Source organism: Micropterus dolomieu, linkage group LG01, assembly GCF_021292245.1.
Source record: "Micropterus dolomieu isolate WLL.071019.BEF.003 ecotype Adirondacks linkage group LG01, ASM2129224v1, whole genome shotgun sequence".
Classification (NCBI taxonomy): Eukaryota; Metazoa; Chordata; class Actinopteri; order Centrarchiformes; family Centrarchidae; genus Micropterus; species Micropterus dolomieu.
Window position 1 is genome coordinate 47,872,541 of NC_060150.1, and position 22,792 is coordinate 47,895,332.

General features: G+C 41.9%; 1 protein-coding gene across 3 annotated transcripts in view; it reads right to left on the reverse strand.

Moving 5' to 3' along the window:
- Positions 1-22,792, reverse strand: part of dipk1c (divergent protein kinase domain 1C) — a 55,874-nt gene that overhangs the window by 15,218 nt on the left and 17,864 nt on the right. Inside the window, exon 1 of one of the 3 annotated variants that reach the window (XM_046044725.1) lies at positions 15,954-16,079. The exons of the other annotated variants lie outside the window; for them this stretch is intronic. The gene's annotated coding sequence lies outside the window, so the exon portion shown is untranslated. Of the gene's footprint in view, positions 1-15,953; positions 16,080-22,792 lie in introns of those variants that run through there. 3 annotated transcript variants of the gene reach the window in all.

The following is a 22,792-nucleotide window of genomic DNA, read 5'->3' on the forward strand; positions in this document are numbered from 1 at the left end:
GACTTGAGACTTGACTTGGACTCTAGCTCAGAGACTTGAGACTTGACTTGGACTCTAGCTCAGTGACTTGAGACTTGACTTGGACTCTAGCTCAGAGATTTGAGACTTGACTTGGACTCTAGCTCAGAGACTTGAGACTTGACTTGGACTCTAGCTGAAAGACTTGAGACTTGACTTGGACTCTAGCTCAGAGACTTGAGACTTGACTTGGACTCTAGCTCAGTGACTTGAGACTTGACTTGGACTCTAGCTCAGAGACTTGAGACTTGACTTGGACTCTAGCTCAGTGTTTAATGGAGACCTGCGTTTGTCAAAATGTGTTCCCACACCAGGCCAGTAAACGGGCCAGGCGGCTGTTTGGGACCCAGCTACCAGTTGAAGTTTTACGGTATGCAGTATGTTTGGGGAGAAGTCAATATGATGAAAACGAACCTCTGCAAAAGACCCTGTTGTCACGATGCAATGTGCATGTGTAATGACTTTAGTGAGCCCAAGAAGGAGCAGACAGTCTGTGAACTACCTAAATTAGCAAATTTATGAACGTGAAAACATTGCTTTGCTTTGAACCACAGCAGCACCACTTCCTTTCTAAGACAACCCTGATAGAACAGGTTCTGAGCTTTTCTAAATATCTGTGACCTTCAGCTTCACTCTTTGTTGCACGTCTATTTTTCTATCTCTAGAGAACCTGAAGGACACGAGTCTACGTCTCTCAGCGAACTAGCAGTAATGAACACACACATACATCCTGTGCAGCGTCTGAACGGCTTACTGTCCAGAGGTGTGAGGGAGGAGGTTGAAGATTAGCGTTGCTCTGGTCGGGGATTACCCAGCTAATCCTCGCTCTGCCCGCATTCCAACACAAACATCAGTCAGTAAGAAGCTCAGACATCGCACACCTCCGCTGGACGACCGTCTGGCGGTTTATACCAGCAGTTCGCTGTTTTAACCCACGACACAGTGTAAAGGCAGAATTCATAACAGCAGGAATTTTAAATTGCTTGAATTATGACGTGCAGGTGAAGAAAATATCAAAATCACAGGATTTAAATCATCAATCTCCACTAGTTAGTCCAGATCCTGTGGTCGAGCCCACAAGGTAATATGAGTCGTGGTTAGAGAGGCAGGAAGTGTGACGGACAGAAAGACAGGTACACGGAGGAAGAGAAGACGAGGAGACAGGTATGCAGACAGGGTTAACTGGCCTGAGAAAGAGAGACTCTGTTAACAGCTGATGAAAGCTTTTCAACATCAGGCAGTTAACATGTTGAAGAGGAGACTTTAGAGCCGAGGCCTGAACATCCGCGGATGGTTTCTATATCTGAATGTTAACGTAAGAGCTGTGAATCTCAGACTGACACGGTGGTGGCCGCTGGATCAATGCAGTTTGAAAACCAACTTATATAGACTTATATTTTTATCATGTTAATTATGATGCACGGCCTTATTTTGGAGGGTTTAGGGGATGTCAGAAATATTTAACCTCTCGGAAACTGCCACCTATTTCCAGGAAAAACAGCTTAAATGCACAGAATGAATCAGGAATAACTCCTCAACCATTAGGCCTAGATACATAAATCTGGTCTCCTTTGAAAGGTCAGAAGCTAAGAAGGATTATTCAATAAATTAAACCTATTTATTTTGCCATTACAGACTAAATGGAGAAAAGGAAAATATGATATATTCATCCACGCCTGGTATAAAATCTTTATTTTAATTGCAACATCACCATCAAAACCATCATCCTGTAGATTATAATGCAAATTAATATCTTCTAATACACCTGGAAGACACCTGTAGCTGTAAATTTGATGAAAAGAAACTAAAATACAAAAGTTATTATACAATTAAAATGTGAATGTCCATGTTTTGGCCATATTTACTGTTTACATGTTCACTTTTACTGGAGTTTTTCTTCAAAATAATATTGATCAATATTCCTATGACCTAAAGAAGTCCCATGCTTTATAGGCCGATAACTTGAGAACAGACAATCCCAATCAGTCGATTCGTCTCGATCAGACCTGCACGTGTGTTTAAAATGTAATAAATTACTGCATCATTTTCACAATGTCCCTTTGTCTTTATGGTTTGTCTCCAAAGTTTGATTTGACACTGAGAGGTGACTGAAACCACCTAGAAGAGTTTGTAAACAGCCGCTCCTTGAAACAGAATCCTACAGTAAATATTAGTTGCAGAAATTATAGCTTTGAGTTTATGAAAAAAGCGCTGGCATGAACAGGACACGACCGAAACCTGGTCACAGCAGAAAGTGGCACAGCAAAGAAATAACTTGGTGACGAGGTAAAAACCTGCTCTCTCGTCGTGCTAACTGGACGATAAATGAATGAGTTCTCACTTGTATTTTGCAATACATTTTTACATGTATTATATGTCAAGTAAACAGACAGGGATAGTGTGTTCTCCATAATGTGAGGAGAAGTTAGTAACACCTACTTTCTGTGTTTTCTGCTGTATTTATAATGTAGTTTGGTGAAACCTTCCACCTGTCATGAAACACAGAGGCAGCAGGTGAATCTAAGGAGGAAGAGTTTAAGGTCTATTCATGCCATTACTGCTTCCCTTGTCAGAGGGATTGTAAAGTCTTGACCTCAAGCGACTTCAGAAACAAATATTTCTCTGATTATCAGGTTTCATAAAACACTGCAGGAGTCTTTAACTTCCTGCATACCTGAACTATTCACTGCTCCACCTGTCTCCTCTCTGGTTTCTGCTTTGGTCTCTCATTGGATCGTTCTCCTCCCTCTCAGATAAAACCTATAAGTGTTTTGCCTTATCTCAGTGTGTGTGTGTGTGTGTGTTGATGGACTCAACAGGAGTGGGAGGAGAGGTGTTGAGAGTCACAGGAGACTCTGCAATTATCGCCCCCCTTCCTCCCGTCTGAGTTCCTAATAGTTCCTGCTGTCTCTCATCACATCACTGCTGTGTGTGTTGTAGCTGTACTACTATATTGTAGACCATTACTACTATAATGTATAGTGTTAATCCTTCCCAGAGTTACTTTCAGTGTGAAGTGACTGCAGAAGTCCAAAATTAGTCAGAACCAAAAGCATCCACAAGCTCAAAGAATCACACAAATCAAAAGTGTTTAACTCTCAGTCTGAAATAGATTCTCGCAATAGAGCAATAAAAGTCCACGGCCTGTACACGACTTTCTACTAACAACAAAATGTCCAATATCGCTGTAGTTTATTGCTGATGACTGAAGGAGGGAGTGAAGTGGACACGGCCAAGCTGCAGCGAGCAAGTCGCCCACTAACAAGCTCTCTTTTTGGACACGCCTGAAGGAGCAGATTTGTTAAGAAGGATGTTTTTCTGGAGCCTTGAGGCTGAGAAATAAGACAGAGATGCTGCGCTGTAGCACGAGGCGGCGTAGATACGTACTGCCGTTACTCCACAACAACGAACTCTGGTTTTTACAGTTCTGTTTGTGTGCAGGTTAAACAAACAGGACACGACGTGTTCATCAGTGAGCGTCAGAACTGCTGGTAGACGTGTCACACTTCTCCCAACCCGTTATAATGCCAGGGCGTCACATTTGGACGCTTGGTCAAGACCCCTAGGTGTTTTCCTTTGTAACGGCATGGATTCCCTTTAGCGTTGTTTTTGGATGTGTAGGACGCCGCGGTAAAGTTAGCTACAATAAATATGCAACATTGATTAGAAGGTTAGACTTTCAAAAATAAAAGTAGTTATCTTGTGAAACATCGCAATTTGGTCAGGTTTAGGACAACATCATGGTTTGGCTTAAAATAAGTGGGTAGATTACATAAATTAAGTTCCGTAACTTTCGTAGCAAAGGTTAAAAAGGCGGCAGCGCTACGGCGTCCACTGTGTTTACCTTTGACGTCCGAGCAGGTGTAGCCCTCCACTAAGTTGAATGGGGGTAAATTATATATGTGCGGCTGGTGTTGATTTTTCCAAATGTTATTGACCAAATCTGATCACTTGATGAGAGTGAAACGAGTAATTTCGCTCAGGTTGTGACGTCAAATATATTGATCCCACCGTGTTACAGCCGCCGGTTTAGCCGCTAGTAAAATTGACTTCATAACGTAGCACTCCATCAGTAGTTCTTACGGTTTGCGTTGCCCCGACATGATTTCCATTTTTGAGGAGGTGCTTGTCGGGTTACTGCGTAGGGTACGGGGCTACGCTGTCGATTCGACGCAGAAGCATAAATCACACTTTAACAAACGCCAGTCTCCTGGCAGAAAGTCCGGTTTCTGACCCACCCAGCGTCACTCAGCGTCGCTCAGTATTCTGTACTGACTGAAGAAACGGTCTAGCGGTCAAATGAACTCAGATAACGTGGAGCCAAAATGTGCTCTCCATTCCTGCTTTAACTGGTAATTAAGTCCACATGGGTTCATCCTAGCTTACAGCCCCATGCTTCAGCATAGAGCACGTAGTGGCATTAACAGACACCTTTTGAGTTGTATTTCTTAATGCAGCACTTTCTCCCTGATGCCCTCTTTACTGTACTTCAGCTCACTGCTCTTCAAACGGACGACTGTGACTCTATAACCTTATTAGAAACCTGCTCTCATGCTTCAACTTAAAGCGCCTCGTCCTTCAGAAACACACGACTCCTTTTTTAAGAAGGTGGATTTGGACATCTGCAGACTCTGGTCTTCAGTTCAGCGCTGTGAGCGCTGCAGCTTTCACATATCCCCTCTAATTCCCTGGATTTCCTCCTCCTTACATCACATCACACTCTGCAGCTGCTTCCTCCTTCCTCAACCCTGCAGCCTGTAAACTTTCCCACCGCGCTGTGAGAGGATCAGCTTGCACTTACTGCTGAGTGTGTGTGAAAGGGAAACCTGCGTACTGAGGAAATCTTTGTGTGTAAACTAAAAAACAGCTTCCACGTGGGATTGAGATGTGTCTGCATTTGTTTTTACGCTCATATTCTATTTTATATTTAGAGGAAGACAAAAACTCATGTTTGTGCTTTTGTTCCCTGCAATATTGTTTTCGGGATGCACAATCCAGGAACGTGCAAGTGGCTAAAGTCCCAAACGTTCTGTTTTCTTGAACTGAAAATAAGATAATAAAAGGTTGGACGATGGACGCGACGTCCCATTGAATGATGTCAGGGTGTGTCACATAAATCAGATTTGAGTTATTACTCTGGGAACGATCTTTGACTCAAAAGCCTCACGTAGTAAAGTTGCTTCACGTCTCTCCATTGTTGCTTCATTTTTTGGGTCTTTGTCCTGCTGAATGTCTGTTTCAGAAACATCTGGTAATTTTCATCCCGTCTGAATGGGACTTTATATCTCTCTCTCTTGGGAGCAGCCGGTCTCACTCCCATGTCGTTAACACAGTTTACGGTGTGAAGCAAAAAGTTATGCTAGGAAATATTACAAGTAACTAATTTATTCTTGCTAACGTGACCAGACGTTGCATATTTATTGTTGCTAACTGGACCGCGGAGCCCTAAACGTTGAAAAACAACGCTAAAGGGGTTCACAGGGCGTTAAAGAGTGAGTTGGGTGTGAGAATGTGTTTCTAAAATGCTGCTGCCCGCCTCCTGACAGGAAAGAAGAAGAGGGACCACATCACACCTGTGTTGCGCTCCAGGAGTGATTTTAAAATCTTACTTTTAACTTTTAAATACCTTAATGGACTGGCTCCACTTTAGTTAACAGAGCTTCTTCACGTTCACAGTCCAGATAGAGCGCTGAGATCTGCCAGTCTCCTGGACGGACCCAGAAGCAGACTTAAAACCAGAGACGAAAACCCCCCTAACCTGTGGAACAACCTGCCAGTCCAGATCAGAACCGCCCCAACTCTCAAACGCTTCAAATCACTCTTATAAACACGTCTCTTTTCTTTGGCATTTCCTTTGAGCAAAGCCAGTTATTATCCCTGGCTATTTTAATATCACTATATATCAAATACTGTCTATCATAATGTTTTATTGCTGTACTTTTACTGTGTAATTACTGTTTGTTGTTGTATTTTGTAACGTGTGAAGCACCTTGGTCAACCTTTGTTGTTTTAAGTGTGCTATATAAATAAAATTGATATTGATATATATGTTTTTTTGTTATGTCGTGACCGCTAGTGGCCGTATTCCGGTAGCAAAGGAAGAAGCTGGGTGGCGTATTATAAAAAGCAAGTATAGATCGCTGCAGGAAGTTATTTAAAGTTTTGATTTAAAGAACGTTACGTAGGTAATTTCCCTCATGTGTGATACATTTACCGTGATACGTATGTTACATCAGGCCTGATGCTTACTTAATGCCTTACGTACTTATTTGAACCCAGATCACAAAGTTTTCCTAAACCGAACAAGTAGTTTTTTTGCCTAAACCAACCAAATTTTGACCAACTTTAACCACGTGTTCGACTTACGTGACGTACTCGTGTTGCTGCACTGATACTTTCCCGTCGTACACGTTCCTGGAGTCTTTGACTGTCTACCTATTTTGTCGTTGAGGACGTGTTGCAGCGACAGGGGTTGTTGACCCGCCTCCACCTAGCCTTGGATTTCGGAGGGTCCGGCTCCCGGGTTGAGTCGCAGCAGGTGTGCGTCTACGCGCGAACAGATGCTCACATTCCCCTAGTGGCTGTTTAGGAAGCTTCCAGTGCGGAGAGTAAACACAGTCTCGCAGTGTGAGCGCCGGAGTCCAGCTGAACAACATGGATCCAATTAAGAGTCAGTCGCCGGTTCATGCCAGCAAACAGCAGAAGATCCAGAGAGTTTATTTGGCCGACTCCCCTCGAGCTGACGACAGAAACAAATGAGCTCCAGACTGAAACATTAAAACCTGCTAATGAACTTCAGGTCCGTCTGCCAAACTGCAGCCTGACCGCAGAGGGAGCGAGATTACTTTGAAACGTCACCGAGGCTTTTTACTTGAGTTCTTCCACTTACGAGACATGTTGCTTTTCATCCACTCCGAGAAGAATCGTGTGCTTTTTACTCCTCTACAGCCGGAGATGAATGGCTTTTTCCATCTTTTCCTCTCATCGTTCTTTCTTCCCTTCTCTTTTTTGTTTCTCATTTCTTCCTTCCTTTATTTCTGTTTTCTCTTTTGTTTCTCTTCCCTTTAAGCTTTTCAGCTTTTTCTCTTCTTTGTTTCATCCTACTCTGCCAACTCTCCTCTCTTCTCGTTTCTTTTTCCTTCTCATCTTCCTCACTTCGCCTCTTTCCTTCCCTCTTTTCTGTCTTTACACATTTTCTTTTTTCTTTCAGTTTTCTTTCTTCCTACTTTTCTTCTCTTCACCTCTTTCCTTCCTTTTTCTTCTTTTCATCACTGTCCTCTCTAGCTTCCTGCCTCTTCGCCTCTTTCTTTCCTTTCTTTACATTCTTTTATCTTCTCTTTTGAAACCACTAGTGGAGATTCAAAGATATTTTACAGCTAATCCTTCTTTACTTTTGCCTCAGTAAAAATGCAAATGCAGTATTTTAACATGCCCTCTGTTGTGTTTTACTCTGATTGAATACTTTTGCTTCAGTGGACGTTTTTCTTCTGTGGGCAGCCGGAGAAAGCCGAGACGCTCTCGTTCACAGTGAAAGGCGGCCTTTGTTGTTCGGCTCTCACCATTACATTCCATAATGGTAAAGCCCGAACACACAAGGATCATTAAAACGCCTTAATGACATTCCTGTGTGTATTGAGCCCAAAAGGCCTCGGTCGGCCGAGCGAGCTCCGCAGCGGTAGAGAGAGAGACTTGCTGAGGTTGTAACGGCTTTTCAGGAATTAGGAGCCTGAAGGATTTTACTCGAAGCTATTGGAAGGAATTAAAGATTCTCTCAGGGAGTGTAGCGACGCATTTTATTGCATCTGAAAGAGGAATCTCTTCTAATTAAAACCATCTGATGCTGTTTTGTTGAATACAGAAGCTGCAGCCTTTAGCGGCTGCACTGTCGATACAAAAGAAGCCATTTTGGATATTCACTCCAAAAATGTAGCTGCAGTATATTAACAGAGAAAAGCTCATGTACCAGGAGGTTAACTTTCATTTCTCTGACATCAAGGTGTCTCATTTAGGGTAGTTAGATTGTTAGTCCAGTCAATACCAGAGCTACAGAAAGAGACACAGCACCGGGAAGATTTTCTGTCTTATTTACTTAAATGTCTTTGTTACAGAAACAGTTTGATATAAACACACGTCAACATGAGCCAGCTCCTCCCCCCTCTTCTTTACAGTACAGTGCATCGTGAACTAACAGTGCAACAATGTCAAATCAAAACAATTGCGTCTGCTGAGAAGCAAATGTTATTTCCAGAAAGAGCACAGAAGCACAAGGTGAGCCAGTTTAAAAACGTCTTGTAGATGTGATCCCTGCTTTGGAGAAGAGCCCGTCTCTTATCAGCCATTACGGCAGAAATATTTATGACCAGCCCAGACCCGCCTGCTAAGTAACAGTAAACACAGAGTAAACCAAAGTTTTGGACGCATTATTAACATGTTGACCCCATGGTGGCGCTAGATAAAAAGTAAGAGGATCAGCAAAGTTATGAGACGTCGTCCTGAGGGGAACATGAACCGTCAGCATCCATCCAACAGCTGCTGCTGATGTTTCAGTCTGACACTGAAAGTCATGAAAATGCCTCTCTTTTTATGAAACATCCTGCACTTGGCGACATTTATCCAATCAAAACCCATCATATTTAACTGGACTTTCATTGTGGAGTAATATCGTCCACAAGTCGTCACATTTGGACGCATGGTTAAGACCCGTTGACGCACCGGGGGAGGATATTTAACACAAAAGTCAGAGTAAGGAGGTGGTTTGGGAGAAAGGGAGGCCCGAAAACTTTCACTCAGGAGACCGGTGTTCGTTTTTTCCCGTTTGTATTTGATTTACGCAGGATCATGTACGTAAAGTTACGCAAAGTAACGTTATTTAACTTACGTAACTGTAAGTGACGTAATATTTAACCCAAACCAGGATCTTTTCCTAAGTAGTTTTGGTGCCTAAATCTAACTAAATTGCGACGTTTCACAACGTTAACACTAGTTTTATTTTATAAGTCTAACCGGACGCTGCATTTTTATTGTTGCTAACTTCCCTGCAGAGCCCTAACGCAGACTAACCATGTTCCGCACACAACGATATTCCGTACAGATGACCTTTTCCCGCCGATCGCTAAATAAATACTTCCAGGTCATACATAAACTATATATGTGTGTAATCCTAATTTCCCCCTCTTTTATTCCCGACCAAAAAAGTTTAGTTTGAATTAATGCTCCTCACAGTACTTCACTCTTTATGAAATGGTTATTATGTTATCACAAATCAAATATATTACATTTTGTTGAATAAATTCTTTGAAATAGGATTTTTTATTTCCGGGCAATGACAGGCAGCAAAGACGCAGCACGTCAGTCGACACAGACGCTGTTTGCATGTCATCCTGTGTGCAGTGATGACGTTTCTATTTATAAAGGATTAAAATCAGGTTAAAAAATTTCTAACAAATGCACATTGTTTCCCCTTATTCTTGTTCTTCAGAAAGATATGGTAATAACGTCCTCTCTTTTAAAATAAATTAATAACTCACATATGGTACATGTAATAACGTCCATTTTCGCCATTGAAATCAAGTTATTCGGTCTGTACGGAACACCGTTAACCCTAGTGAACATCCGTACACATGCGGGGGAGGTACTTTTCCCCACTTATCTTAAATACTATTGGTTCAAAGACATAAATCAAAGAATAAACCGTCCAATAGGTATTCCCCCAGGGAGTGAGCATACAAACATGCTTGTCAGGCTCTCAACAATAATGTGGTGGTCAGTGGAGTGCAGTGATGTGCGCAAAGTGTACGGAACATGGTTAGTGTAGGTTACATGTTCAAAAAACGCTGAAGGGCACCCAGGGCGTTAAAAAAGCAACACCAAGGCGAGCTGACGAGTTGGGAGTGAGAATGTGACGTCAGAGAGTCTACAGCTAAGTACGCTAAAATCCACTGACGGCACACCCTGTGGAGACTCCTGATCGTAAAACAACAATAAACACAGTTAAAACAGACACAAAAGGAAATCAATTAACTACGTAGCCCACTTAATCACAGTAGAAGCACAAAATGCAAACACTGGTTACCAAATCAACAAAATGTAAACATGTCAGTAAAATCAGGCAAAACTCTCTGAATCTGAAGAAGGTGGTAGAAGCACGAAAAGGACAAATTAATAACAAGTCAGTAACGTGGGGCAGGCCGCACGCTTCACTTAAAGCTGCTGAAGCGTCTTTGAGCAACACTGAAACCCAACCATCTCTAGAGATGCAGCTCTGCGGCCGGACGAACTACGTGACACGAAGGAAGGAAGCTTCCCATGTGGATCAATAAAGAATCACATCAAGTGAAAAACGTCGCCTCTAAACAGGCCACAGTGAGCAATTCATCACCGGTGACGGGAGGTCAGAGGTCAAGTGCAGTGATGTACAGTATTCCCATGAGCCTCCAGTGTAAATCAACACTCCATGAGTGCTCTTGTTGTGCCGAGCAGGCGGCGAGCTCCAAGAACAATACTGTGATTTTTACAGTCGGTGGGATGTATGAGGTGTGGGCTGAATGGCTTGTATTCACCGCTACATGTTCATGTATCTGCACACACACACACAGCGTGGGTGGAGCGGTTGACCTCGGGGTCAGTTCACTGGAAGTGTAGGCTGATCTCACAGCTGGTGAGTCCACAGCTGCAGGCCACAACACAGTGTGCATCACTGTTTCCCTGATAATGAACACACACACACAAACACACTCTGTTTTCCCTTAAACACACATAAAGTTTGCACAGAGCGCTTTGGCAGCAGTTGGCCTCTGAAACAAGCCAATGAGCAGGTGACTGTTCTTTACAGCTATTGACGTAATGAAGCACTAAACACTGCGGGTGACCACACTCTTCTGTCAGCGGACGCGCAGCAGCTTTTAGTCCATTTCTTTTCGTTGGAACATGAAGGTGTTGGAGGAAAACGGTGGAGCTTTGATCGCACAGTTACAGTATTTCAGGCTTCTGGAGAGACGAGTCCGGGTCACCTCTGCATTCAGACGTCACGATGTTTCAGAGTCATAATCAGTCGTGCCTTTACTGAGGGTACACAGCAGACTACATGTTGGACCGCAACCAATCACAGCTTCTTTCACAAGAAAGAGCCGGATCTCAATGCGCCCACATGTTTAAAAAAAGAGGGTTTCAGGTGATGGGTGCCAGGGAGCGACCTCACCAGCAACCCTGGATTGTAGGGCCGCCAGTTATTTTCTTGATTAATCAGTTGGCCTGTGAAGTGTCAGAAAAGGTCTGTGAAGGTTCTCAGTCAGGTGAAAATCAACGGCAACTGGACCTGGTTCGAATATCTTCAACCAAGTCCAGTTGCACTTGATTTTAACCTTCCTTTGATGTCAGAAAAAGGACATTTTGTGGAAGCCAAATTCACGCTCGCTGTGCCGCCGTACGCAGACACGCTCCAGACGTTCTGCGGCTTCATGCAGCCGCCTGCTTAGACTGATAAATCGCTCACCCGTTAAAGCATGACGCCGTCACAGTGAAGCGCAGAAGCCAGCGTCTCAGTCTCTCTCTGCGGCTGAACTAAAACGCCTGTGGTCAAACAGCATGTTGAGACCCGCTCAGACGCTGAGAGTCGTCATTATCATGAACCTGAAGGCATGAACTCTTTAAAAAGTAAACACATCCAATAAAACCGAACTGTCTGCTGCCAACAAGCCTGCATGTGACCGACTCCAGCAGTGAAACACATATATATGTAATTCACAAATCAAATCAGCTGCAGGCATCGCTGCATACTTGAACCAGGAAGAAAAACACAATAATAGTGATTAAATAAACATATCTGAAAACTATTTCTCTAGCAGGAAAAGCAGACAGAAATAAAGCTGCAGAAACAAAACGTTTGTATATTTATAAACACAGTATTAGTTCATGCAGTGTTAGAAGCCCAGTGATGTTGGCTTCAATGTCGTTTTCCTTCCAAGATAAGAAGAAACATTTGAGGACGATGAATACTTGCAAAATAAATTAACAACACTGAGATATAAAACTGCCAGGACAGCTGATCAGACTGTTGTAACTGTCTCTGAACGTTTTTGTGGCTTTCGGTGATTAAAGGTTTCGTCCTTTAACTCACACAGTCACATCCTTCTTTCCAACTTTCCAAAAGGCAACATCAGCTTTTAGATTTCCTTTCTTCGAGGCGGCCTTTCTGCCACTCAGCAGTTGCTTTCAGTTCGTTGCTTTCTGAATTTCCTGCAGATTTCTGCGTTTAGTTTTGTCTCTTTGCGTCACAGTTATTGTTGAATGGCCCAAGAAACTCACAAGGTCCCGTTTCCAACATTACTTTCAGGACAGAGTTAATCAGAGTTAATCAATCAATTTCCTCGTTAGGGTATCTGTGCAGTGAGTGACTGCTCCATAGTAATATTTTCCTTTTTACTCTTATATAATACAACGTCTGAATAAATCTTCTTTATGATCACATACTTATTTAATTATTCTTCATGATCTTTCTGAAGCTGTTCATTTGCAACTGATGAATGTTTTTCCTGCTCTGAGCAGCTCACACAGCCAGAAAGCCACGGAGAGGCCCGACTCCCCCTGCAGTGAGGCTGTGGGTTTAAGTTATGGATCGTTTGTCCTTTTCTTTTCCTCTCTATTTAATAAAATATTTGTTAATAACAGCCCCTTTTTTGCATGGACTCTCGTCTTCAACATCCCCTTCAAGTTTTCCAGCTGCCGACCTTCAAGGACCTTTTCCCTGTTTGTGTTTGCACCGCCAATGGGAACGCTGGAGTGACGCAGACGGCCTTTAGTGTTATCTTATTTTAGTTTTATGTCATGTGAACAAAATGTTTCAGGGGAAATACCAAGGGAAGGTGCTGAAGCCCGTATTAAACGGGCCCCAGAGCTACTACTATTAACGAAAACGAAAGCTGTCTGTATGTAGTCCAGCGTAGTTTGCCACGTATTTTAAAATTAGGCACATTCTTGTAAACTTAGAGGCTGGCTACCAATCGATGCACACTTGTAATTAATCAAAGTTCCTAAAAAAAAAGTCCCCCAAAACAGCGTCCTAAGAAAGACGAGCGTTCCCAGTTCACAACAAATAGCAGCTCCTCAAACTGTTGTTGGAACTGTGAAAAAGTTACCTAAATGCCTGATGTTGGCTTCTTGTTTGTTTTCTGAATTACATTTTCCATAATCTGCTGCGTGCTGTAGTTTCACGTTTAGTTTCATGTTTGTCTGAGCGTCCTTGAACGCAACACAAAGTCTCTGCAAGTATTTTATTATAGAAATGACCTGAAAGCAGATTTGATAGACGATGATCCGTAGTTCACTGGTTTAGAGCTTTAAAAACTGGGGCCTTCAGGAACGTCACATTTATCTTTTATACAGACGGTTTTCTAAAGACTGTTCCTGTGGAAAATTCAAGCAGCTCCTACACTAACACGCCACACGCAGAGCAGCTGCTCATCAGCCTCATTCATACAGCTGCAGTCTGTTGTTTTAGCGTCCTACGGCGAGGGTGAATATTTCATGAGCCGTGTCTGACACAGTGAGGCAGTTAGAGAGCTGAGGCTGCTTTGTGCTGAGTTCGTTAAAAAACCTGTCAAAACTCACATTCACCCTCACTCAGGCGCTCCTGCTCTCAGACCGAGCTCAAAGAGAGCGTGATGAAGAGACGGGAAGCGTGCAAACTCACAGACCACACACACCTACAGCGAACAAAAGGGCGATTCCGAGGAGAGCACTGAAACAAAGTCTTTCTGCTTCAACACTTTTTTGGTCCTCGCTGAAAACACTGAATCGAAAACTGTGAAGCGCAGAAAGTTGGCATCAGGTGATTCTTAATCTCAACATCCTGTTTCCTTTAACGTCCCTAAAGTAAAGGCTGTAGAAATATTTCTGTTCCTTGCTGGAAAGAGTTTTATGATGTTTACACTGAGTGAAACATCATTCTTCCATCAAACGGACATCTTGTAGATGTCAGCGTCATCACTTTGACAGACAGTGTTTGGTATCTGGTAGAAAACCAGTTTGGCTTCAGAGATTAAGTCTGTTCTAACTTAAACCCTTGAATGAGTAAAGGTTTTCTTTGTCTTCAGCACGAATATCTAAAAATGTCAAACTCTATCCAACCCTGGCCCAGACTGAAACATTTCCACAAACATCAGATGGATTGCCCATAAAATTGGTGAAGATATTTTTAGTCCTCAGACGTAGAATCTTTTTTTAAATTTTTATCTAGCGCCACCTGCAGGTCAAACTTACCACTTCACACCAGAATACCAACTAACAACTGATTTATCTTCAACCTCAGTGGATATTAACATGGCATGCTAACATAATGCTAAATAAATACAACACATTTTCCATATTAGCACGTGAGGTTTGGCGTGCTTATTGTTATCTACGGCTAGAATTCATATATATCACTAAAATAATCCCCCTGCTACACTTGACACACATTAACAGGGACTAAGTTCAGTCCTGCACAGCAATTCCTGAACAAGAAGTAGCTTTCTCATCAGCAAACACAACGTAAATAAGCAAACTATGAAGTAATCGACATTGCTGTAAATGTGCCAGTGTTAGCCAGCTGGCTAACTACAGCTCTGTGGCGAGATGTTTTGAAACCTTTTTTAAATGCTTTGAAGTTTGCAGCATTCAGTGGGTCTAACGTGTGACTGAGCTTCACAAAAGACACTAATAAGTCAGGGAAATTATTAATTACCCAGATCACATGATGAGAAGCTGTAAAAATTCAGAAAAATATCCAGAAAAGGCAAATGCTAGTAGTTAAAAGTCAAGAAAAAGCAAGTGGAAAACAGATCCTGTTCAACTTGTGCAGGACAAAATAGAAAATATCTAATAACTTTTTACCTTTTTACAAACAAAAAACACAAAACACCTAATCATTTATGATACATTACAGTTAGAAAAGCGTGAATGTGCTGAAAGTACAGCTGGTTTTGATTCCTTTTCTTAGTTAAATTATACAAAAAGAACCATTATTATACCATTATTATAATAATAACCAGAGGATCAGAGGTCATTTTCAAACTCACAGCTGATCAAATGGCTGCCCCCAAACCTCCTTTATTCAGCAGTGTCACTTTAACGAGGAACTATTGGTATAGAAAAACCTGTTAGGGCGGATATTTTCCAACATGATCCAAGTGTGGCGTGAAGTTCAGAAGCAGAGCTGCAGCTAAACGGCGGCGGCGTTAGAGCCTGTCTCGGGGTCGGCCTTGGCTTCAGAGAGAATAGCAGAGACGCGGCCTTGTTGACGCTGTTCAGACGGCTTTGTTGTGACCCTGCAGGCCTCCTCATTGGTATGCAGCGCTCATCTCAAACACCCTCTTTTAAGTGTCTTTCTCTTTTCTTATCTGTCCTCTCTCCCCTCTGACCTTCTTCTCTCTGTGCAGCACGCATGGCTGAATACAGATCAAGAAACTGTGGCGGGATTTGGACGTTTTCCACTGGTTTTCCTTCAGATGTACGGAGCAGAGGAGGAAAGTGACTAAAGCACTGAAGCCTTTTAAGTTTTAGGCTCACTTTACTGGAGCAGTTTCACTTTGTTAGACTTAGTTTATCTGCTGAGTGGTGTTCACACTGACTTATTAAACCAGGAGCATGACGTCTCACAGACCAAACGCTAAAACAAAACGTCCTCGTACCTAAACGACAAAATAGATCGATCGTCAGATGCCCCACAACGACATATCTGTTCCGCAAACGACGACTACAACAATGTGCGAGCTCTGGACCTTTAGTGTGTCATGAAAGTCAAATTACCGAAGTCACACGATGTCTAACACGTGGGAAAAGTTGTGAAATGGTCGTGGTTTGGTTAAAATAAGTACATCATATCAGTCACGTGACGTAAATCATTTACACGACATTATTTAACTTGTCAACTTGTTAACTTGTAGATTCTGGAAACTCACAAACAGCGAGGATCAGTCCCTCTTCCAATGATTCGGGCTGTGCGTTGCGTACAAAAAGTTCAAGACAATTGAACTTCGGCGGCTGGCGGGCGGGTGAGGCTACGTGTATTCAGAGGGAATTCACGTGGCAGCAAAACTGAATGTATCAGGTAAAATTACGCAGCCCATACTTTTAATTTAAGTTAAATAGGCTACAGCTGCGTAGCGCACAGAAGCCGTTACCGTGGTTACTATGTATAGCGTGCCTGCCGTTTACTCGCGGAGCGCTTGTCTCCCTGTCTGTTCACAAGGGAAGCGCAGAACAACTAAGCGACTACGCAGGCAGGTTTAATATTTGATTTGATTACATTAATGTTTAAGTTTACAAAAAATATTTTTATAGCTGCTGTTAAAAAGCTCCTTATATTTTTAAAGCAAACCACATGTTAGTGCACTTTTGTGTATATAGCAGTACATTTAAATTTAAAGTGTGCAATAATTTACTTTAGAATTCATTATTCAATTTTGTGCGTTACAATGCGATTAATCGTTGCCCTGCACTAATATATATATACTTTGGAGTGTTTTCACAGTTTAGTTTTGCTGCTTTAACTCGTGTCCAGGACGTTTTAAGCAGCTGGACTTTAATCCTGCAGATGTTTTGTCATTCGACATTCTTCCAAGAGGCTTCAGTTCTGAATGTGAACAAAAATCCGACCTGATGAAATCCAGATGAGGGTAAACTCTGAAGTTTACACCGAGTGTCAGACAGTCCTTCAAACAAAAAGCTGAAACTGCCAAAAACTTGACGTTTTTTGGCTCATTGATTAGAAACGTGTGTCACAAATAATCTGATGAGTCATTAATTTTATGTAGATCTGTATAAAGTGTTCAACATCATACATTTACCAACAACTTGTGAAAGATTTATTTAAGCTCAACATAATTATAATAACAGAATTTTATTGAATGAAAGTTTTTATTTCATTAAAGACAATTTTAATTTTAAGATGCCCTTTTTATTTCATAAGAAGTGAAACTCTGACTTAAAAAGCATGAAGTAAACGAGTTGGGGAAATTCTATCATGAAATAAAAACAGATTTTTGAAAAGGGTAATTTGAATTAAAATGTTTTATTAATAACAGTCACGTCCAGGTAGAAGTCAGATCTGAAAGTTTCTTGTAACTGTAACTTAACGGTTCAAAGACAAAAATAAATAAATAAAATGTTCTATTACAAAATAGAACATCTTGTCTTTTATATATTTATATATATTTCCAACATTTTCTTCACGTGACTTCTTATCTCTTGATTCATTATTATTTCATGTATTTAATATTGAACACTCTGGGCCTCCACAGGTTTTGTTCTTCCAAACCGTGTTAAAAAATGTTTTCACCTCGCTCAGCTCAGCTGCTAAATTAAGAAAAACAACATTTTGATTTCAGCAGAAGGCCTTCACCCCAATCTGGGTTTCTGCTGTTGCTTGGTAACAGCAGCAGCTTGATGAGCAGTCGGAGTCAGGAGGCGACAGATTGAACATTTTTTGGGGTTTCAGTTGTTATTGGGAGAAATGACAGAAAAAGTGCAGCCTTGTGCATTTTCAATCATTATTATCCAAATCTTAGCCATAGTTTACAAATACAAATAGTTTTGCAAATGTTAAGGATGATTCCAGAAAAGTACCAAAGCGAGAAACTGTAAGAATAACATATTTTCACTTTATTGACTGTACTATTTTAAATGTAACAAGAATAAATGTGAAATGCAGTCACTGCCGTCAGTAATTTACTTGTGACTTACTTGTAATTTCAGCACTGCGATTCAGTTTTTCTCAGTTGTTTACACAGTAACACTGGTACCTGAGACACAATGACCACAGCCTGTAAATGATGCACCAGCCCCCTGAACCAAACCCGCTAAAACACAAGCAAATTTCCTGCTCCACACTCAGCTTGCAGTTTTTTTACTGTTTACTGATTCAAAACACTACACACATTTCTCTAAACATAAAATGTTAATGTTCTGCTAAGATTTTCGATATTTTTCAGTCTGGTTGCTGCAGGATATTTGGCATCATTCTGTTTTGAATGTGTTTTTAACGGGACTCAGTGTGCTAGCATTTGAAAAATGTGCTGCGGAAATAAAGTGTTCTGCAGGCGGTGAAGCAGAAATGAGAAAAGAGTTCATGCATTTTGGAGAAAGTGGTCATTGAATGCATTTTGTGTGAAAGAAATGAAAAATGATTCTCAGCTTGGTCCACATACACTTCTGTTTTGCTGACTGCATGAAAAGTTTTGACTTCGTTTACATTCTGCGGTCTCCGTCTGCTTGTTTCAGCTTCTGTGGAGTTTTTACAGACGGTGTTCGGCCTCCGTCTCGCGCCAAATGATAGCTTGTCAAGATGAGTGATCGCCGGCTGGCTGAGAGGGAGGAAGGCGCGATAAACACTTCCCAACTTCATGGGAAAAGTTGCGAGTTGTTTACAGGATTTTGGTCGACAGCCATCTTAAAAAGACAGGGTGAGATAAAAATCCAGCAAACTTGTGATGACTATGTACATGAAGAGAGTCGTATGTGATCAAGACCAAACTTTAACATTTGCGTAATTATTTTCCTTTGTTCACCCCCACACGTGCTTCCAGTCAGGGTTCAGAAATCTCTGCAGGCGTAGAGTTGCTGTCAAATGTCTGAGAAAACCTCACATTACCTGCCGTAACGTAGTTCTTCTGACGGCTGACATAAATATCTTATAATAATATAAGGTTAGCATTTAACGTAAATCATGTTTGCCAGACGAGATGAAGGCTAGCAAAGGTAAGACACAGTTCTTAGCCGTAAAAAATGTATCAACGTGCATTCAAAGTGGCAGCTCGAGAAACCCCTCACTGCAAACAATGACACATATTTTAGCCAGAATCTGTGTTCACACCTCCCTTTACAATTACTCAAGTTCATTAGCAATTTCTCAGCAAGAACAGGAGCTCTGTGGAGCTCATTAGGAGTGAGCTTTTTTCAGCAGTGTGAAAGACAAACAGCTACTCGGTGCTGCTGCACGAGTCGTGTACTTCTGACAAGAAATCATTTCTAAATTCGAAGTACTGCACACAAGGCCTACTACTTCTAATCCACTGATGTTCGTGATGTTCATGGAATATCCTTAGCAAAAGTCTCTGTTTTGTTTTAGCCTATTTATAGTTTGGACATGTTGATTTAATAAGTTAATAAAATACAGTTCACATCCTATTTTTTGTGGTCATGCAGTCACACATTGTTGGTCTGTGCTTATTATTGTCAGCTGTGTGTTCAGCTCTGACGACATGACCACTAGTCTGTTGGGTTGTGTGTGTGCTCCTGTGCTTGTGGTGGAAGAAAATAAATTCGAGCAGCACTAAAGGTGGGAAATAACTACTGCCGACAATTTTCCATGTTAAACTCGTCAGACAGATGAACCTCTAGGATGTAGCTGGAGTGAATCTGGTGATAGTGAGGATGAACTAAATGTTTAAAGAAGCTAAAACTCAGCCTGCTGCTGAATCCACCTGAGACTACAAAAACCCTGAGCGAGAGCAGAGCTGATTAAATTCCCTCAGACCGAGCGGCGGCGATGTTAACTGAAGGTTAAACAGTCATTTCCTACTCGTCGCTCAAACATCAGGTGCTACCTTAATTATCACACGTCATGTAAGACGGATGGAGCCTCAGAAATACAGACTGAAGTGCAGATATTACACGAGAGGACAGTGAGCGCTGCCGCTCTAATTAAACATATGAAATGTAGCTGTGATAAATGTGTGTGGACACTGGATAAACGGGCTGAGGTGAAGTCTGTGTGTGTGTTACTGCTTCCTTTCCCTGACGGTTTCCCCTTCTACTGGTAATGTCCTCCTTACAGGGAGAAACTAGGCAAGTTTCACAACAGGTTTGATAAAGAGTCGCCTTTTTAACGCTCTGGGTGCCCTTTAGTGTCATGTTTCGGCCTGCCGTTTCAATATTTTCCTGTAAATCGTAGGTATTTTTTACCTTTCTAAGAAAACAAAGAAAAAACAAGCTGGGCGAATTGGTATTTGAAATGTATTTGAAATGTTTGCTTAGCATGTACCTGCCAAAAAGGCTAAAATGTATTTAATGTATATGCCCTTTTGTGTTTTCGTCTCTCTAATAAAGGAAGGATTCTCCGTCTGTCAGCCTGTTTGTTAGTATTTCATTTGTGTCAGGGACCACTGTCATTCAATCGACGTCAAAGGTGGCGGGCGTGTCGCTGCGGACCCAAGGGAGTGCAACGCTCAGACACATTCAGAATTAATAGCCCTGTAGCGTCGGTTTCTGTCGGTAAAGGCAGGTATATGATATTTAACAGAGTAAGGAGGTGGATAGACCGGGGTTTGTGTCCTGTGAGAAACCAAAAGTCAACATTAAATATTTTTATTTAAGTTACGCAAGTTATGTAAATTCACATAAGTGACGTTAGTTAACATACGTGTTAACTGACATGCGTAGTTATTTTAACTCAAACCAGGATCAGGACCAAGTAGTTTTGTTGCCTAAACACAACAAAACTGCAACATTTCACGACTTTAATAACGTGCCGTGTCAAAAATGACGATGTTTCGAAACGCTAGCGTTTTATTTTGAAAGTCTAACCGGTCGTTGCATGCTAACTTTACATATTTTTGTTGTTGCTAACTTGACCGCGGAGCCCTAAAAGTCAATAAATGACGTAAAAGGGCTACCCAGGGCGTTACAAGGCGACGCCATAAGGCCTTGTCCAAGTGTGACGAGTCGGGAGTGAGAACGTGTTGAGCAGAGCAGTGTTCGCTCACGGGGGCGGGGCTTACAAGCTCCGATGTGGTAGCGAATAGTTGACACTGAGTTATCGTCATCACGCAGGTTTTATACCTGTCAGAAGCGAATGTGTTGAAACAGAGTTGTAAGAGTTTTCCTGTGTTTCACACCAAACAAACGCCGGTCCCCTGGCTCCTCCTTACTCTGACCTTTCTGCTATTTGTACGAGCCCTACTGTAAGCGTTCAACTATGACGGTTTTGACCGAGCGTCCATATGTGACGACTTTGGAGTGAGAACGTGTTTCAACAACCGGCCACAAATCATTTGGTTCCAGGCTGAGAGGAAACCATAGGATTTGGTAAAGATGAATCATAATTATAAAACAATTTACTGGCTGTTGGCGTTGAATCTGCTGTATTCCTGTTATTCTACAAACTAGCGAGTCAAAATCAGAAACACTGAGAGTCACTGAGAGTTTCTTTGGAGGAGAAAAGTCTTATGTTATCCAAACATCTAACGCCATCAGTATAAAAGTGGCTGGGAAGTCCCTCAAAGTTACAATATCGTCCTGAGGCGATGTTTTATAGGAAAAATAAAAAGTGTTCAGGTGGCTTTAGTGAGTTTTGGAGGTGAGATTCACAGTTTGGTTAAGATGCATGTTGGGAATTTTGAAAAAGTGGCTTCAGTTTTTACTGACGCTTGTTAGCAATTAAGAAAAAACTGTAACGTACGCGTTGACGTTAGGAAATAATGGTCAAAATAACTGAAGTGCATTGTGGGTACAGACACCGTATGACCGGCCCGTCTGTCAGCCAGTTGCCCCAGGCGACCGTCCAAAAAAGCCCAAAAACCTCTTGATTGTTTGCCAAGAAGAAAGGTTTGTGTGTGAGAGATGTTTGCGAGGGCCGGTTTGAGTGTGGAGGACATTTTGGGGGACGTCTTTCCTGGTGTTTATGCCTCCTCGAGGCTGTTTCCATTATGTCAGTGAGTGTCCTCTCAAGTACAGAAGTGCCGTGTGTGTGTTCTGGCGATTATGAAGAAAGGATTTAGTGCGCTGGATATGTGAGCAGACTGATGAGCAGCTCTTTTCTGAATAACAACTCCAAAACATTTAAGGATTTGGCTGCAGGAGAGCGAGAGACCTGCCAACACTGGTGTCTCTCTCGCCTCCTTCTTAACACATTAAACTCAATTTCTGCACTATTCTTTTACTGTTGGCAACATGCGTCTTGTCTCCAGATTATAATGTCTTTCCGTGTGTTGATCACCATCAACAGCATCTTTTAGCTCCTTGAGCCTGTTGAAGATTCCTACTGATCATTTTCTAAATCATCTGATCAGTTTTTTAGATGGACTTCTTCTCCCTCAGGGCTGCTGTTGGTGTCATTTCCTTTGCTATGAAAACCTGCAGAGACCTGCTGCAGAATCCAAAGTCAAAAGTTCTCTTTGATTTTTAGCCAAGGTCAAATTACCAGTGCAGCTAAAAGAGAGGACTGGAACAAATGGACGAACTTTGCACAGCCTTAATTAACACAAACGCCGGTCTGACAAGAATAAAAGCAGATATGTTGGATTAGAGAGCAAATGTTAGAATATAAGGCTGGTTATTCTAGATGTTTTACTGTCAACAAATCTCACACAAAAGGCTCACACTAGATATTTGACAACATAGGTTGATCTTCAAGTGTCCAGCTCTACTAATAGAATAAAAAAATGTATTCACTGATCACATTCCTGCCCCACAGAGCAGGAGATGTGTGGGAGTTTAGGGACAGTGTTGGGCAAGTTCATTAGGAATAAATTACATTTAGCTTATTAGAATCAGAATCAGAAGGAGCTTTATTGCCAAGTAGTGTTTTACACATACGAGGAATTTACTTTGGTGATGAGGTGCTACAGGCGGACAAACAAACAGTCGACATAAATCAGAGGTCACTAATAGGCGGACCGCGGTCCGGATCCGGACCGCCGACTTACAGCCCATTTATTATTGAGACTTACTACCTCGTGACGGAGCGTTTCTATTTTAACCCGCGCAGCTTTTCTAGCATTTACTGTACTGGTTTAGAGGA